This window comes from Euphorbia lathyris, chromosome 10, assembly GCF_963576675.1.
Source record: "Euphorbia lathyris chromosome 10, ddEupLath1.1, whole genome shotgun sequence".
Taxonomy (NCBI): domain Eukaryota; kingdom Viridiplantae; phylum Streptophyta; class Magnoliopsida; order Malpighiales; family Euphorbiaceae; genus Euphorbia; species Euphorbia lathyris.
Window position 1 is genome coordinate 71777890 of NC_088919.1, and position 6431 is coordinate 71784320.

The window sequence follows — 6431 nt, forward strand, 5'->3', positions numbered from 1 at the left end:
GCAGAAATTTCCACAGTAATGAAGCCACAAATAATCAGCAATGGAATGCAAGAGGACGTGGTAGAGGCAACAATTTCCAAGGCCGTGGAAATAATTGGCATGGTCGTGATAAATCTCGTGTGCAATTATGCTGCTGAGTGTAAATCTGCACCTTTTAAAGACGAACAGGCCAATTTTACCGAGGAGGAAGATGAAGAATCAACTTTGTTACTGACATGTAGCGAGATGAAGCAAGGAGCAAGGAGTCTTGGTATCTAGACTCGGGAGCAAGCAATCATATGACGGGAAATAAAGAACTTTTTTATAAGCTTGATGAATCTAAGAAAGGAAGTATTTCTTTCAGTGACAAAACAAAAGTTCCAGTTGTGGGAAGTGGTGACATTCTTATCAAACTGAAGAATGGAGATCATCAATTTATTTCTCATGTTTATTATGTTCCAGCTTTGAAATCCAATATTTTGAGTATTGGACAACTTTTGGAGAAAGGTTATGAGGTGGAGATGAACAGGAATGGGCTGGTTATGAAAGATGGAAAGAAAAAAATGATTGCAAAAGTTCCTATGTCTGCAAACAAGATGTTCAAATTAAAAATCAACAGTGATCGTCCTATGTGTTTGAAAGCCTCATCAGATTCTGCATGGCTGTGGCATCTCAGAATGGGTCACTTGAATTTTGATGGACTGGAGCAAATGTGCAAGCAACAAATGGTGTATGGATTACCTTCCATAAATCATCCCAATCAGATTTGAGAAGGGTGTATGTACGGGAAGCAATTTAGAAGGAGTTTTCCAAAGGAGTCTTTGTCAAGCACCATTAAACCACTTGAATTGGTGCATGCACATATTTGTGGTCCCATTAATCCGAGTTCACATGGAGGAAGCCGGTATTTCTTATTATTTATTGATGATTATACTCGGAAAACATGGGTTTATTTTTTGAAGGCAAAATCTGAAGCATTTGAAGTGTTTAAAAAATTTAAAGCCTAGTTGAGAATGAAAGCGGTTTGAAGATTCAAGCATTGCGAACTGATCGAGGAGGAGAATTCACATCTGAGAAATTCAATCAGTTCTGTGATTATAATGGTGTTCGTCGATTGCTTACTGTTCCAAGATCTCCTCAACAAAATGGTGTCGTAGAACGGAAAAATAGAACCATTCTTAACATGACCCGAAGCATGATGAAGTGCAAAGGTATGCCAAAAGAATTTTGGGCAGAAGCAGTAACATGTGCAGTCTATTTAAATAATAGAAGTCCTTCAAAGAAGCTTTTGCAAAAGACCCCCAATGAAGCATGGTGTGGAAAGAAACCAAATATTTCTCATGTAAAAGTATTTGGTTGTCTTGGTTATGTTCATGTTGCTGACGAATTGAGAAGCAAATTGGATGATAAAAGTGAGAAGATGGTGTTTATTGGCTATGCAAAAAATCCCAAAGGTTATAAATTTTATAATCCTCGGAATGGAAAAATTATGATTAGCAGAGATGCAGAATTTCAAGAAGAAAGCTCTTGGAATTGGAAGATTCCAGAAGATGAAAATTATGATTTTCTTCCTGTATATGATGATGATTTTGCAGGTCAAAATGAAGATGTAATTATCACACCACCAAACTCACCTTCCACATCTCAGACAAATGTGACAGACTCATCCCCAGAAAGTTCATCAGAGAGGCAGCCTCGAATGAGAAGCTTGAGTGAGATTTATGCAGAAACTGAAGAAGTAGATAACGCTACTTTATTCTGTTTGTTTGGAACCTGTACAATTTGAAGAAGCTGTTCAGGAAAAGAAATGGAGACAAGCAATGAATGAAGAAATAAATTCCATAAAGAAGAATGACACTTGGGAATTGGCAACACTGCCAAAGGGAAAAAAAGCTGTAGCAGTGAAGTGGATTTTCAAAATAAAGAAAAATGCCAAAGGAAAAGTGGAGAAGTATAAAGCTCGCCTTGTTGCAAAAGGTTTTTCTCAAAAGGCCGGAATTGATTATGAAGAAGTTTTTGCTCCGGTGGCTCGAATTGAGATAATTCGATTAGTTATTTCTTTGGCAGCTCAACAAGGATGGAAAATTCACCAAATGGATGTCAAATCAGCATTCTTAAATGGAACTCTTGAAGAAGAAGTTTATGTCAATCAACCATTGGGTTATACTGTGAAAGGGCAAGAAGATAAGGTGTTGAAGTTAAAAAAGGCTTTATGTGGCCTTAAGCAAGCTCCAAGGGCTTGGTATTCTTGCATCGATGACTATTTCCAGAAGAATGGCTTCACAAGATGTCCATATGAGCATGCTTTGTATATCAAGGAGAATGAGGATGGAAAAATAATGTATGTATGCTTGTATGTTGATGATTTAATTTTCACAAGATCTGATCAAAAGATGATTGAAGAATTTAAGAAGTTGATGACAAATAATTATGAGATGACGGATTTGGGGCTGATGTCATATTATTTGGGCATTGAAGTTAAGCAAAGTGATGAAGGTGTCTTTTTATCTCAGAAGTCATATGTAGAAGCTATTTTAAAAGAATTCAAGATGGATAAATGCAATTCAGCTTCTACGCCAGTGGATTGTCGAAATAAGTTGTCAAAGCATGATGATGAAGAAAAGGTGAATCCAACTTTGTTTAGAAGGTTGGTTGGAAGGCTGAGATTTTTGACATGTACAAGGCCAGATATCTTATATGGAGTTGGACTCATTAGTCGTTACATGGAGGTTCCAACTTTAACTCATATGGAGGCAGCAAAACGAATACTTCGATACATCAAAGGTACACTGGATTATGGTTTATTTTACTCTTCCCAGAACAATTGTATGGATTCAGTGATAGTGATTGGGGAGGAGATGTTGATGATAGAAAAAGCACAACTGGTTTTGTGTTTTTTATGGGAACTGCTGTTTTTGCTTGGAGTTCTAAAAAACAAGCAATTGTTACACTTTCAACATGTGAAGCAGAGTATGTTGCAGCAGCTTCTTGTGTTTGTCATGCAATATGGTTGAGACGGATGTTAAAAAGTTTGAAGTTTGCTCTAGATGGAGCAACTGATGTTTTTGTTGATAATAAGTCAGCTATTGCGTTGGCTAAAAATCCGATCTTTCATGATAGAAGCAAACACATTGACACCAAGTATCACTTTATTAGAGAATGCATTGGAAGGAAAGAAATTCAACTCAAGCATGTACCATCCAAAGATCAAGTTGCTGATATTTTTACTAAAGCTTTGAAGTTGGAAGATTTCAGCAGATTGAGAGTTGTTCTTGGTGTTACTAAGGGATAAATTATAAGTTTAAGGGGGTGTGTTGAAATAATGAACTTATAATTAATAGTCTTTAATTTGGTTCACTAGAGTGCCCAAGAGTCATTTCTGTATCTGTGTCTGTATCTGTATTTATAGAGAGTTAATGTGGTTTACTAAGAGTCATGTTTGTAATCTATAAATACCTATCAATACAAAGTAGTAAGGCAAGAGAATCAGAAGAGAATTTCTTCCAGCAATTATACTCTTCCTCAGTACCTCTGAAAGTTTATTTATTTGATCCAACAAGAACACTCTAAAGGATCCGATGAAAAAAAAGGATCCATTTTGACATAAAATGGATATATCCATAGACCGCTGACTTATATTTATGAGATGATAAAATATGGCAAAACCTTTACCACGAATTGGTTCACGCAGAACTGGACGCATTGGTTCACGTAAGAATGCACGTAAAATACCAAAAGGAGTTATTCATGTTCAAGCAAGTTTCAACAATACTATTGTGACCGTTACAGATATACGGGGACAAGTAATTTCTTGGTCCTCCGTTGGCACTTGTGGATTCAAAGGCACAAGAAGAGGAACACCATTTGCTGTCCAAACCACAGCTGGAAATGCTATTCGGACAGTGGTGGATCAAGGCATCCAACGAGCAGAAGTCATGATGCGGCATTAAGAGCTATTCGCAGAAGTGGTATACTATTAACTTTGGTCCGGGATGTAACCCCTATGGCACATAATGGCTGCAGACCCCCTAAAAAAAGGCGCGTGTAAAAATAAATAGTGAAGAGATTTCAAGAGAAATAAATAATTCAACGAATTCACAATAACAATATTATTATGGTTGGAGAGAAAGTAACAATATCTACTCGGACACTGCAGTGGAAATGTGTTGAATCAAGAAAGGACAATAACCGTCTTTATTACAGACGCTTTATTCTGTCTCCGCTTATGAAAGGCCAATCCGATACAATAGGCATTGCGATTCGAAGAGCTTTGCTTGGAGAAATAGAAGGAACCTGTATCACACGTGCAAAATCTGAGAAAATATCACACGAATTTTCTACTATAACAGGTATTCAAGAATCAATACATGAAATTTTAATGAATTTGAACGAAATTGTATTGAGAAGCAATTTGTACGGAACTTGTGACGCGTCTATTTGTGTTAAGGGTCCTGGATATGTAACTGCTCAAGACATCATTGTACCACCTTTTGTGGAAATCATTGATAATACACAGCATATCGCTAGCCTAACCGAACCAATTGATTTGTGTATTCGATTACAAATCGAGAGGAATCGTGGCTATCGTATAAAACCGACAAAAACCTTTCAAGACGGAAGTTTTCCTCTAGATGCTGTATTCATGCCGGTTCCAAATGCAAATCATAGTGTTCATTCTTATGGAAATGGGAATGAAAAGCAAGAGATACTTTTTCTCGAAATATGGACAAACGGAAGTTTAACTCCTAAAGAAGCACTTCATGAGGCTTCCCGTAATTTGATTGATTTATTTATTCCTTTTCTACATGCAGACGAACAAAACTTACATTTAGAAAAAAATCAGCACAACTTTACTTTACCCCTTTTTACTTTTCATGATAGATTGACTAAATTAAGAAAAAATAAAAAAGAAATACCATTGAAATACATTTTTATTGACCAATTCGAATTGACTCCTAAGATCTATAATTGCCTCAAAAGGTCTAATATACATACATTATCAGACCTTTTGAATAAGAGTCAAGAAGATCTTATGCAAATTGAAGATTTTCACATAGACGATGTAAAACATATATTGGGTATTTTAGAAATAGAAAAGCATTTCGCAATGGATTGACTAAAGAATAAAATCGAAATCCATTGGATTTCAATTCATTTTCGTCTTCTTTCGAAAAAAAAAAAATCCAATTTAGCTCTTAATACAGGATCATTCAAGTCAGGTTTTTTTGTTATTGGGATAGGTGAATTCTTATAGATCCCATCCTTCGAAGGAACCGAACATGATAATTTTTTATCATCTGGCTCGAGCAAGAGTCAAACGAATCAAACAGATTCTTTTCCTCTAGGCCTCAATTTTAATCGACGTTCGGTCTCTTCTTTCTTTGACCATGTCTAACTTTCTTCTCATGTTGGCATCATCATCCGCCTCAAAGTAAAGCACTTTTTTGGGACTTGTGACACCAATGTCTATTAGGATATAGGATTCGATTTCATAGGAGAGGAAGAATGGAGTTTCTCCCGTAGCCATCCTTGGGGAAGTCCGGTAGGCCTATCAGACACATGGTAATTGGTCCACCTAGTCAGGGTCAATGAGTTCTAACCTTTTTTTCAAGCCTTGGACGATAGTATGGTTCGTTACTTCTGTTATTATGTTTCTCTGGGGGTAGGCCATATAAGTGAATCAAAGTTTAAGGTGTAGCTACTGGCAGTAGGTTTTGAAATCTGTATTGTCAAATTGTTTCCGATTATCCGTAATGATTGTATGTAAGATTCTATACCTTGTGAGTATTTTCTATCCAAAAAAATAGTTGTCGTTGTTGTGGCTGACATTGGCTCGGTTTCCACCCATTTGGTGAAGTGGTCCACTATAACTAACATGTACTACTTCTACTTCTTGGCTTTGGGGAAAGAGCCTATGATGTGAAGTCCCCATGTGGCAAAGAGCCATGCTGGATTGATGATTTTCATGGCTGAAGCGGGTGACCTTATCACTAGGGAATACCTTTGACAAGCCTCGCACTTCTTTACATACTCAACTACATCCTTCGCAATTAATGGACAATAGAGTCCTTGTAATTGGATCTTTCTAGCCAATGCTTCTCCGCCCTAACGGGCTCTATCGTCTCCCTCATGTATTTCCTTAAGGATATACTGGGCCTTCTTGAAGCCCATGCATTTCAGCCATTGATGGATGAATAACTTTTAGTAGAGGCCTTCCCCTAATGCTGAATAACGTCTGACTTTTCTTAGTACCGAGTCATGAGTGAAGTTGTAGCCATATTGTTTCATTCACTTGAATAAGTATGCTGCAACTAAATAAATTGATATGAACTGTAAAAGGTTGTGGAAGGGAAAATGATAAAGGCTTTTAGGGTTTTTAAAATTAATTGTAATCGTCATGCATTCCTACATTTAATAACATATTGGGATGAACTACAGGCAGCACTAAATTT

At 36.8% G+C, this 6431-nt stretch overlaps 1 pseudogene; it reads left to right on the forward strand.

The window, feature by feature from the left end:
• Positions 1–3544: 3544 nt before the first annotated feature.
• On the forward strand, positions 3545–5098 carry LOC136209734 (DNA-directed RNA polymerase subunit alpha-like; annotated as a pseudogene).
• The last annotated feature ends 1333 nt before the right edge of the window (positions 5099–6431 follow it).